Below are 12,630 nucleotides of genomic sequence, written 5' to 3' on the forward strand. Positions count from 1 at the left end.
CCTTGAAAATGTCCTCACATCTGAACCTTTGCACTGGCTGTCTCCTCAGCCTGGAACCTCCCCCATGCACCCCTATCTGTTTTGCTCACTTTTTCACTTCTTTGGGTCTCAGCTCAATGTCACCTTCTCAGTGAATCCTTCCCTGATGACTATTTTTATCCCACCCACAACCCAGGCATTCCGCTCCCTATCTTCCTTCCTTGCTTTAATTCTCTCCACCTGACATATTATTTTGAACTCCTGATGTATTATATATGTATGCAAATAGGTGTTATGGATTACCTGTCAACCCTCTTAGCTATAATTTCCATGAGGACAGGGAGTTTGTGTGTTTTGTTTATTGGTGTATCCCCAGTGTGTAGGATAGTGCTGAGCACATAGTAGACACTCAATTAAATGTTGTTGAATGAATGAATAAACTTTGGAACATGTTCAACCACATGAAAGACTTAGGAAGCCTCACCTCCTTTGTAAGGAACAGAAAAACACAACTCAAACTGACTTTTTTCTCAAGGGCAGTTAGAGGGTCTCCTAACTAACTGCAAGGCCAGAGGAGGGCCAAGCTGTGGAAAGATGTTTTCAGGACTCTGGCTTGCTTTCTCTGTGCTCCTGTCTACTTTCTGGGTCTTCTGTCTGTTGGCCCATTCTTGGGCTTCTTCCTCAAGAATCTCTAGAATCATCTCTTTCCTTGGGCTCTACTTTGCCTACTGAGCTTTACTTTTAGGGGGGCCTTTGCCATGTGGTGGCCCCTGGGCTACTGTAGGCTCATATTACCCTCATGGCTAGTGCTTCCAACAAAAAAGAGGACTTCTCCTTCCCAAAAATTTCCAATAAAATGCTGGGCCTCGGTCTCAGTGGCTCAGGTTGCACTGAATGCCCATCCCTGAACTAATCTCTATGGACAGAGGGATCAAATTCTCTGATCAATCAGGTTTGGGTTATGCGCTCATTCTTGATAGGGGGATAGGATTATCCCCTAACCACATGGATTGAAACCTGGTGAAACGAGTTTCAGAAGGAAAAGTGGGAAATGAAAAGGGGGCATATATGCTGACTGGGCAAAATTATTACCATTCTACACCTAAAATTTTATATGCCCTCCCTAGTCACAACCTCTCAGATTCTGCCTCTTTAGGTCTGAGGACGGGTCCAGGCATCTGTATTTTTAGGAAGCAAGCCAAGGGGATTTTGATTTACAGCCAAGATTGGGAACGACTGGCTTTATGGAATTTGCTCTAACCTCCCTGGAGGAAAAAAAAGGGTCCATTTCACAAACATGGTTCTAAAGTTTCTCTGTTGAAAGGCACGAACAGGAGTTCACATCCATTATGTTGAAGATTGTGGTAGAAGTCATCTGTTGCTTTACGTGCTTGGCAATTCTTCCTTCCTTATCCATAGGGTCTGTGGATTTCATGGCCCTGCCTCTCCTACCTCAGGGCTGACCACATGACTCCGGATGTCTAATCAGAGCAAGTCATCTCCCTGGTTATAGTGATTGGTTGAAGAATAGACACATGACTAAAGCCAGGCCAATAAGAGTCCTTTCTGGGGCTTTGGGTAGAGCTGCCCAGGATGTGTTGCTCTATTTACTTTGAGAACACACGTGTGAGAACCGTATGAGCTCAGAACTGTTGACAACAGCGTTTATCTCAAAGTGGGAAGACGCCTGCCTGACAATAAAGCCAACCTAAAAGAAAGTAGAGCTTAGAGATGGTGAGAGATGGTGCTAGTGAAGTTGTGTTGGTGCCTTGGATTCAGCTGTGACCCAGGCTGGTACAATCATTGGACTTTCAGTTGCATGGGTCAACACATTTTCTTTGTTTTGTTTAAGTCATTGAGTTGTATTCCTATAATAAGAAACCAGAGGAGTCCTAATTAACTTGAATGTGAACTACAACCACCTAAACTGTAAGACCTGTTGATGAGGTAAAGATTAGCATAAGAGATGCCTTTTGAACTAGGGAGGATAAACAATCCTATGCATTAGTGTGAATATCACATGCATATCAACATGCATATTGAGTACCTTCCATGTGTAAGGCATGGAGTGAGGTACTACAGAGCAATTTAGGAGCATCCAACAGATCAGTAAGATGTGGTCCTGCTCTTGAAGCCCATAAAGTCCTGTGCAGGAGCTCTCAAATTTTGTGGTGCATAAAATCACCTGGAGAACTTACTACAGCACAGAGTCCTCAGTCTCAGTTCCAGACACTGAGTCAATAGATCTGAGGTAGAGCCCAAGAATCTGGGTATTGATAAGCCTTCTCTAGCCCTCCCCTTGCAAGTAATTCAAAAGACACTTTGAAGTCGATCTTGTGGGAGACAGGGGCAGAACAAGGGGAGAGCAAAAATGAGGCAGAAAAAATAGTTGAGGAAATAATAGCTGAACATGTGTCAAATCTTATGAAAGACACAAATTCACAGATGCAGGATGCTCCATGAACACCAAGAAGAATAAAGATGGCAAAGGTCATGCTGAAGTTGGACTCAAGAAAACATCATGAAAACAACAAGAAAAAAAACATATTACATATAAGGGAACAATAATTTGATTAATGGCTGATACCTCATGAGAAACTACAGAGGACAGAAGAAAGCGGAACAACATCTTTAAAATGTTGAAAGAAAAAAAAAACCTGTAAACCTAGAATTCTATATCCAATGAAAATATTCTTCAAGGATGAAGGATATTATCAGATAAAAGAGAATGAAGAGAATTTGTTTTTAGCAGACCAGTACTATAAGAAATACTAAAGGAAGCTAAAGAGAAATGACACTAAATGAAAACTCAATGCCTCAGAAAAGAATGAAAATCACTGCAAATGTTAAACAACTGGATAAATAAGAAAGACTATGTTTTTGCTTTTTCCCTTTTTTAAAAAAATAATACATATGACTGTTTAAACAAAAATTGTAACTCTTTGGCTTATAATATATATTGACTGAAAACATATAACAATTATAACATAAAATATGGGAGAGTGTGGACCTGTGCAGTTATAATATTTCTACATTTTACGTGAAGTAGTACAAGACTAATTGTAAGTGGACTATGGAATGTTAGGGATATATATTGTAATTCCTGAAGCAACCACTGCAAAAAATGCAAAGAAGTATAGCTGAAAGTTAATAGAAAAATTAAAATGCAATTATAAAACCAATAGTCATGGGCTGGATTATCCTGCCCCTCCTTCAAAATTCATTTGTTGAAGTCCTAAACTCCAGTACCTCACAATATGACTGGTGTCCTTATAAGAAAAAGAAATTTGGACACAGATGGGTACAGAAGAAAGACCATGTAAAGACACAGGGAGAAGATGGCCATCCAAAGAGAGATGCCCCAGAAAAAAACAGCCCTGCTGACACCTTGATCTTGTACTTCTAGCCTCCAGAATTACGAGAGAGTAAACTTTCATTGTTTAAGCCACCCCAGCCTGTGATAGTTTGTTATGGCAGCCCTAACAAACTAATATATTAATTGATACTTTTATAAAGGCAAGAGAAGGGAATAGAATAACCAAAAAAAAAAAAAAAAGAATGAGAGGAGATTAATTGAAAACAACAATAATATAGCAGGCTGAAACCAAATCATATAATTAATTACATTAAATGGTAATGAAGCAAATGCTCTAATTAAAAGGCAGAGATTTTCAGATAAAAAACCAAGACCCAAGGTGCCCTATCTATAAGAGATACACTTTACAAATAAAGACACAAATAAGTTGAGCATAAAAGGATGGAAACAACATATATAATATGCAAACAATAAGCATAAGAAGGCAGGACTGACTATACTAACATGAGATAAAATAGATTTCAAGTATAAAAAAGAGGAACATTTCAAAGTGATAAAAGGATGACTTCAATAGAAAGATATGACAATCATAAATGTGTAAGTGCCTAATAACAGAGCTTCAAAATAAATGGAGTGAAATTTGACAGAATGAGTTCATGTCCTTTGCAGGGACATGGATGGAGCTGGAAGCCATCATTCTCAGCAAACTAACATAGGAACAGAAGACCAAACACCTCATCTTCTCGCTCATAAGTGGGAGTTGAACAATGAGAGCACATGGACACGGGGAGGGTAACATCACACGCCAGGGCCTGTCGGGGGGTGAGGGGTAAAGGGAGGAGAGCATTAGGACAAACACCTAATGCTTGAGGGGCTTAAAACCTAGATGACGGGTTGATGGGTGCGGCAAACCACCATGGCACATATATACCTATGTAACAAACCTGCACGTTCTGTACGTGTATCCCAGAACCTAAAGTAAAATTAAAAAAAGAAAGATAAGCTTTGCCTAAAATTATCACTTTATGGTCATATCCTAAAAGCTTTCCCCACATATCAGGAACAAAGTAAGGCTTTTTGCTTTCACCACCTCTATTCAGTGTATAACAGTGGAGTCACACTTGTAGTAAATGGATTTTTGACACAGGTACCAAGGAAATACAATGGGAAAGGATAGCAACTGCAGCAAATGGTGCTGGAAGAACTGGGTATGTATGTGAGCAAACAAAAGCAAAACCAAGCAAAACCACACACATTATGCATAAAAATAAGTCAAGGTGAATCATAGATCTAAATGTAAGAGCTGAAACGATAAAACTTTTGGGAGAAATCACAGGTAAAAATCTTTGTGATCTGGAGTTAAGCAAGAGGACTTAGTTCATTTAAAAGTGCAAATGAAATGGGCTTCATAAAAATTAAAAACTTTTGCTCTTTGAATCACAAAGAAAATGAAAAGGTAACCCGCATCCTGGAAGGCAATATTTTCAAAACATATCGGACAACATGTATTTAGAATATATAAACAGTTGTTACAGAGGCTGGGCATAGTGGCTCACACCTGTAATCCCAGCACTTTGGGAGGCGGAGGTGGGAGGATTGCTTGAGCCCAGGAAGTTTGAGACCAACCTGGGCAACATGGTGAAGCCCTGTCTCTACCGAAAATACAAAAGTTAGCTGGGCTTAGTGGCAGCCACCCGAAGTCTCAGCTACTCAGGAGGCTGAGGTGAGGAGATTGCTTGAGCCTGAGGAAGTTGAGGCTGCAGTGAGCCAAATTCACGCCATTGCACTTAGCCTGGGTGACAAAGCAAGATCCTGTCTCAAACAAAACAAAACAAAACAAACTTACAAATCAACAATGTAAGGACAAACCAACTAAAAACGGGAAACACAGACATAACGATTCTTTTTAAGGATGTGAAATGATGCTGTCTTAGTCATCAGAGAAATGCAAATTAACACCACAGTGAGCTAACACTCACACTAGGATGGCTAAAATGAAAAAGATTGACAATATCGAGTATTGGCAAGAATATAGAGCTTCCAGAACTCACACAAAGTGGTCCAGCCACTATAAATGGAAAAATTTGACAGTTTCTTGTAAAGTTAAACAGATACTTACCATACAACCCAATAATTCTACTCCTAGGAATTTATCCAAGAGAAAGAAAGACTACATCTGCACAAAGACTCCTCCTCAAGTGTTCTTTGCAGCCTTGTTCATAAGAGCCCCTAATCGGAAGCAACTGAAATGTTATTCATTTTTATTGCTGAGTAGTATTGCATGGTACGGATATCACAAAATGTCCATCAACCTTTGGACATTTTGTGATAAATATACCACAGAATACTACTCAGCAATAAAAATGAATAACAGAGATACATCGTCAGTGTGGATATGTCTCAAGAACAATATTCTAAGTGAAAGAAGACAAACGTAAAAGACAAATACTATGATTCAATGAATATGAAATTCTAGGAAAAATAAAATCATAGTGACAAAGAGATCAGAGGTGCCTGGGTCTGGAGGTTACAAGAAGGACTGACTGCAAAGGCGGGATATGACAGAACTTTTTAGGGATATAAAAAGGTTTTCCATTTTGATTATGGTAGTGATTACATGACTACAGATCATTGCCAAAGCTCACTAAAATATACATGTAAAATGGGTGAATTTTGTTGTATGTAAAATATACATCCACAGTAAAAAAGAAAAAATCTAAAGACCTCCCTTTTCCGTGTAAACTAATTAAACATTAATTATTTTATATTTAAAAATTAGGTAATTTAGCCACCCAAAGCTAAGAATTGGATAGGAGCATTAACAGGAACTCTCCCAAGGCATTCTGGACCTTGGTGAGTGTATAAGGCAGTAGCTCTCCAAGTCCCAAGGGAGGGCAGCATGGCAGAGAGAAAGCTCTAGAGGCTCTGAAACCCAGGAAAGGTCCTGGAACAGGAAGAGAACTCCCCAGCAACTGAAAACCTTGTAGCAGGGCTGCAAAGAAGACTGAAATCTTGGCCAGACGTGGTGGCTCATGCCTGTTATCCTAGCACTTTGGGAGGCCAAGGTAGATGAATCACTCAAGGTCAGGAGTTCGAGACCATCTCGGCCAACGTGGTAAAAACCCCATCTCTACTAAAACTACAAAAATTAGCCAGACATAGTGATGTGTGCCTGTAATCCCAGCTACTAGGGAGGTTGAGGCAGGAGAACTGCTTGAACCCGGGAGGTGGAGGTTGCAGTGAGCCGAGATGGTACCACTGCATTCCTGGGCGACAGGGCAAGACTCTGTCTTAAAAAAAAAAAAAAAAAAAAAAAAAAGGCTAAAATATCCCATAGTGTAGAATGTTGTTGAAATCACAATAAGATCTCCAGAATCTCAACAGGGCTCAGAGCCCAAAGTCCTGACCTATCCTCAACATATTTAAAACCAATGGTGAACTGAATGAAGCTAAAACTGCAATAAAGCCCAGACACGGTTCAACTAACATCAGAGAGATTAAGACCCCCTTCCCACTCCAGCAGTGGATGGAAGAAAAAACATGCCCTTTTCTAGAGACAAATACTGGTTACTTTTTTCTCTACTGTTCTTTTATACAAAATGTCTGATATATAGAAGAAAATTATATGATATATGAAAAAGCAAGGGAAACAAGTTAAAACATAACACATTAAATGAAAACAGACCCAGCAATGTCTCAGAAGTGAGCATTATCACACAAAAATGCTGAAGGATACCGCAGAAAAGGTGGGCGATATGCATGAAAAGATGGTCAAGACATATACACTCTAAAAAGAACCAAAAAGAGCCGCTCTGCTCAGCAGTTCTCCTGTGGAGTAGGGTTGTAGGCAGCCACCATGCCCAGCTGGATGGCATGATCCTGAAGACTCACTTCCACAAGGATTGGCAGCAGTACATGGCTACTTGGTTCAACCAGCTGGCCTGGAAGATCTGCAGACTCAAAGCCAGGCAAGCAAAAGCATGTGCTGCATCTGGACCCATCCAGCCCATAGTAAGGTTCCCCACGGTAAGGTATCACACCAAAGTATGAGCTGGCAGGGCCTTCAGCTTGGAAGAGTTAAGGGTGGCTGGTATCCACAAGAAGGTAGACTGGACCATCGGCATCTCTATGGATCCAAGAAGGTGGAACAAGCCCTCTGAGTCCCTGGTATCCAATGTGCAATGGCTGAAGGAATATTGCTCTAAGCTTATCCTTTTTGCCAGGAACTCCTTGGGCCCCAAGAAGGCAGACAGTTCTGTGAAGAATTCAAATTGGCCGCCCAACTGACAAGACCACTAATGCCCATACAGAATGTCTACAAGAAGGAGAAAACCAGAACCATCATTGAGGAAGAGAAGAGCTTCATAGTATTTGCCAGTCTTCACATGGCCAATGCCAATGCCCAAATGAAAATGCCAGAAATTAAAAAAAAAAATACAATTATCAGCAATGAAGAATTTGTTAGATATACTTAACTGAAAGCTGAGCAGAACCTAGGTAAAGACAAGTGAACCTGGAGATAGGTAAAGAAAAAAATATCTAAACTGAAACACAAAGAGAGAGGCCTAGAGGCCGCAGAAGATGAGGTGAGAGTAAATGTGTCAGAAGAAATATTTGAAGAGAAAATAGCTAATTTTTCTCTCCAAATTAATGAAAGACATTAACCCAAAGGTTTAAGAAGCTTAGTGAGCACCCAGCAAAATAAACACAAAGAAAACTATATGTAGGCATATCAGAGTTAAATTGCTAAAAACCAAAGATAAAGAGCAAATCTTCAAAGCAACTAGAGAAAAAAGGACACATTGCATACAGGAGAACAATAACACAAATAATTCCTAATACTGTACCACTGGAGAACGAAAGTCAGTGAAATGTTAAAAGTGGAGCATCTTAAAAGTGCTTAAAGTTAAAAAGAAAGTCTACCAACCTAGAATTTTACACCAGTAAAAACAGGTTTCAAAAAGGAAGGTCAAATAAAGGCATTTTCAGATAGAAAAAAACTGAGATAATGTATCTCCAAAAGATCTGCACTAGCCAAAAGAAACACTAAAAGAAAATCTTTTCAGAGGGAAAATGATACATGATGGAGCACCAGAAAGTTTAAATATTCAGATAAATGTAAAATATCCTCTTAAGTGTCTTTATTTTATGTAATTTTTTAAAAGTTCATTGAATATTTTTAAAATAGCAAGATATTGTGGAGTTGATAACATATACGCAAGTAACACACATGTATAAAAGGAATTATAGTATAAATTTATTATACTAATGTTAGATAGTTTAATATTATTAGAAAGTAGATTGAGATACCTTAAAATGTATGCTGTGGATCAGTCACTGAAAATAACATAAGGAAATATAATTAAAGTCAATAGTAGAAATGAAAGGGAAAGCTGAAAAATATGTGATTTACCCAAAAGAATGTAGAGAAGGAGGAACAAAGAACAAATGACATGAATAGAAAACAAATACCAAGGTAGTAGATTTAAAGCCCGTCATATCAATAACGACATTAAAAGTAAATGAACTAACCACTCCAATTAAAAGGCAGAGATTGTTATACTGGATTCAAAATACCAGATTCAATATAATTTGTTCACAAAACACATTTTAATTATAAAGACAGAGAGACAAGTAGGAAAGGACATATACTAACATAACATAATGAAAGCTGGTATGGCAATATTAGTATCACAGAAAATATACTTCAAGACGAAGAGCACAACTAGAGTGCCCTAGTCTTGAGTGGATAATTCACAATAAAAGGATAAATTAATCAAGAAGATATAACAATCACTTCTTAGCCCATTGGCTAAGATCAAGTGAAGAAGATATAACAATCCCAAATAAGTAGGCACCTGACAATAGAGCTGTGAAATATATGGAACAAAAATTGACCGAATGAAAGGGAGAAATAAACAAATCCACAATCATGACAGATATTTTAACACAGTCATTCAGTAATTGATAGGAAAACTGGACAAAAAAGTCTATAAAGAAGTAGATGATGTTAAAAACATCAACCAACTTGACCTAACTGACATTTATAGAACATACACTGAACAACTGCAGACTACATATCTTTTCAAGTGCACATAGAACATTCACAAAAATGAGCTATATCCTAGGCCATAAAACAAAAGTCTCAATAAATATCAAAGGATTGGTTTACATAAAATATATTGTCTTACCACCAAGGTATTAAATTACAAATCAATTACAAAACGATATCCATAAAACACCAAAATATTCCAAAATTAAGAAGCACACTTAAATTAGTCATGAGATAACTAATAAATAACAAGAGATATTTGAACATATTCTTAAATGAGTGATAATAAACACCATACTTCTGAGATTTGCTACAAAATGTTTACAGAGAAATTTATAGCTTGAAATGTATTAGAAATTATATTATAAAAGGTATAAAATCAGTCATTTAAACATCTAACTTAAGAAACTAATAAAATAAGAGCCAATAAAACCAAAGAAAATACAAGAAAATTTAAAAATAAGAGCAGAAATAAATGAAGTAGTAAACAAATAATTGAGAAAATGGACAAAATCAAAAGTTTATAAAGAGACAAACCTCTAGGAAGAGTGATCAAGAAAACTTAAAGGAAAACACAAATTGTCAATATTAGAAATGAAAGCAAGGACATCAGAATTATCCGGCAGATATTAATGAGATATTTGATCAACTTTATGTTAATACATTTGACAACTTATATGAAATGGACAAACTTATTGTAAAATGCAAGTTAACAAAAATGACACAAGAAAACTAGAAAATCTAAATAGCTCTAAGCTACAAGAAAATTGGATTCATAGTCAAAAGCACTTCTTTAAAGAAAACTCTAGGCCCAGATGGTTTCACAGGTGAATATTATGAAAAATTAAGGAAGAAAGAATATAAATGGTTCACAAAGTCTTTCAGAAAACAGAGGAGGAGAAAATACTTCCCAACTCATTTTATGGGGCTAGTATTACCTGATCCCAAAGGAGAAAATGATATCACAAGAAAAGAAAATTTCAGGAAGATGGCCGAATAGGAGCAGCTCCAGTCTCCAGCTCCCAGCGCGAGCGACACAGAAGACAGGTGATTTCTGCATTTTCAACTGAGGTACTGGGTTCATCTCACTAGGGAGTGCCGGGCAATCGGTGCTGGTCAGCTGCTGCAGCCCGATCAGCGAGAGCTGAAGCAGGGCGAGGCATTGCCTCACCTGGGAAGCGCAAGGGGGAAGGGAATCCCTTTTCCTAGACAGGGGAACTGAGACACAAAACACCTGGAAAATCGGGTAATTCCCGCCCCAATACTGCGCTTTACCAAGAGTCTTAGGAAACGGGCACACCACACCAGGAGATTTTATCCCACACCTGGCCGGGAGGGTCCCACGCCCACGGAGCTTCCCTCATTGCTAGCACAGCAGTCTGCGATCTAACGGAGCCTCCCTCATTGGCAGCAGCCAGGCTGGGGGAGGGGCGCCCACCATTGCTGAGGCTTAAGTAGGTAAACAAAGCCCCTGGGAAGCTCGAATTGGGTGGAGCTCATAGCAGCTCAAGGAGGCCTGTCTGTCTCTGTAGACTCCACCTCTGGGGACAGGGCACAGCTAAACAACAACAACAACAACAACAACAAAGCAGCAGAAGCCTCTGCAGATGCAAACGACTCTGTCTGACAGCTTTGAAGAGAGCAGTGGATCTCCCAACACGGAGGTTGAGATCTGAGAACGGACAGACTGCCTGCTCAAGTGGGGTCCCTGACCCCTGAGTAGCCTAACTGGGACATCCCCCACTAGGGGCAGACCAACACTCCATACCTCACACGGTGGAGTACACCCCTGAGAGGAAGCTTCCAAAGCAAGAATCAGACAGGTACACTCACTGTTCAGCAATATTCTATCTTCTGCAGCCTCTGCTGCTGATACCCAGGCAAGCAGGGTCTGGAGTGGACCTCAAGCAACCTCCAACAGACCTACAGCTGAGGGTCCTCACTGTTAGAAGGAAAACTAACAAACAGGAAGGATACCCACACCAAAACCCCATCAGTATGTCACCATCATCAAAGACCAGAGGCAGATAAAACCACAAAGATGGGGAAAAAGCAGGGCAGAAAAGCTGGAAATTCAAAAAATAAGAGCGCATCTCCCCCTGCAAAGGAACGCAGCTCATTGCCAGCAACGGATCAAAGCTGGATGGAGAATGACTTTGACGAGATGAGAGAAGGCTTCAGTCCATCAAACTTCTCAGAGCTAAAGGAGGAATTACGTACCCAGCGCAAAGAAACTAAAAATCTTGAAAAAAGAGTGGAAGAATTGATAACTAGAATAATTAATGCAGAGAAGGCCATAAATGAACTGAAAGAGATGAAAACCATGATACGAGAAATATGTGACAAATGCACAAGCTTCAGTAACCGACTCGATCAACTGGAAGAAACAGTATCAGCGATTGAGGATCAAATGAATGAAATGAAGCGAGAAGAGAAACCTAAAGAAAAAAGAAGAAAAAGAAATGAACAAAGCCTGCAAGAAGTATGGGATTATGTAAAAAGACCAAATCTACATCTGATTGGGGTGCCTGAAAGTGAGGGGGAAAATGGAACCAAGTTGGAAAACACTCTTCAGGATATCATCCAGGAGAACTTCCCCAACCTAGTAGGGCAGGCCAACATTCAAATTCAGGAAATACAGAGAATGCCACAAAGATACTCCTCGAGAAGAGCAACTCCAAGACACATAATTGCCAGATTCACCAAAGTTGAAATGAAGGAAAAAATCTTAAGGGCAGCCAGAGAGAAAGGTCGGGTTACCCACAAAGGGAAGCCCATCAGACTAACAGCAGATCTCTCAGCAGAAACTCTACAAGCCAGAAGAGAGTGGGGGTCAATATTCAACATTCTTAAAGAAAAGAATTTTAAACCCAGAATTTCATATCCAGCCAAACTAAGTTTCATAAGTGAAGGAGAAATAAAATCCTTTACAGATAAGCAAATGCTTAGAGATTTTGTCACCACCAGGCCTGCTTTACAAGAGACCCCGAAGGAAGCACTAAACATGGAAAGGAACAACCAGTACCAGCCATTGCAAAAACATGCCAAAATGTAAAGACCATCGAGGTGGCCGGGCACGGTGGCTCACGCCTGTAATCCCAGCACTTTGGGAGGCCGAGGCGGGCGGATCACAAGGTCAGGAGATCGAGACCACAGTGAAACCCCGTCTCTACTAAAAATACAAAAAATTAGCCGGGCGCGGTTGTGGGCGCCTGTAGTCCCAGCTACTCGGGAGGCTGAGGCAGGAGAATGGCGTGAACCCAGGAGGCGGAGCTTGCAGTGA

General features: G+C 39.7%; 1 pseudogene; it reads left to right on the forward strand.

The window, feature by feature from the left end:
- The first annotated feature begins 5,280 nt into the window (after positions 1-5,280).
- LOC126964100 (60S ribosomal protein L13-like) overlaps positions 5,281-12,630 on the forward strand; it is a 61,040-nt pseudogene continuing 53,690 nt past the window's right edge.

This window comes from Macaca thibetana, chromosome 10 (genome assembly GCF_024542745.1).
Source record: "Macaca thibetana thibetana isolate TM-01 chromosome 10, ASM2454274v1, whole genome shotgun sequence".
In the NCBI taxonomy this organism is placed as follows: Eukaryota; Metazoa; Chordata; class Mammalia; order Primates; family Cercopithecidae; genus Macaca; species Macaca thibetana.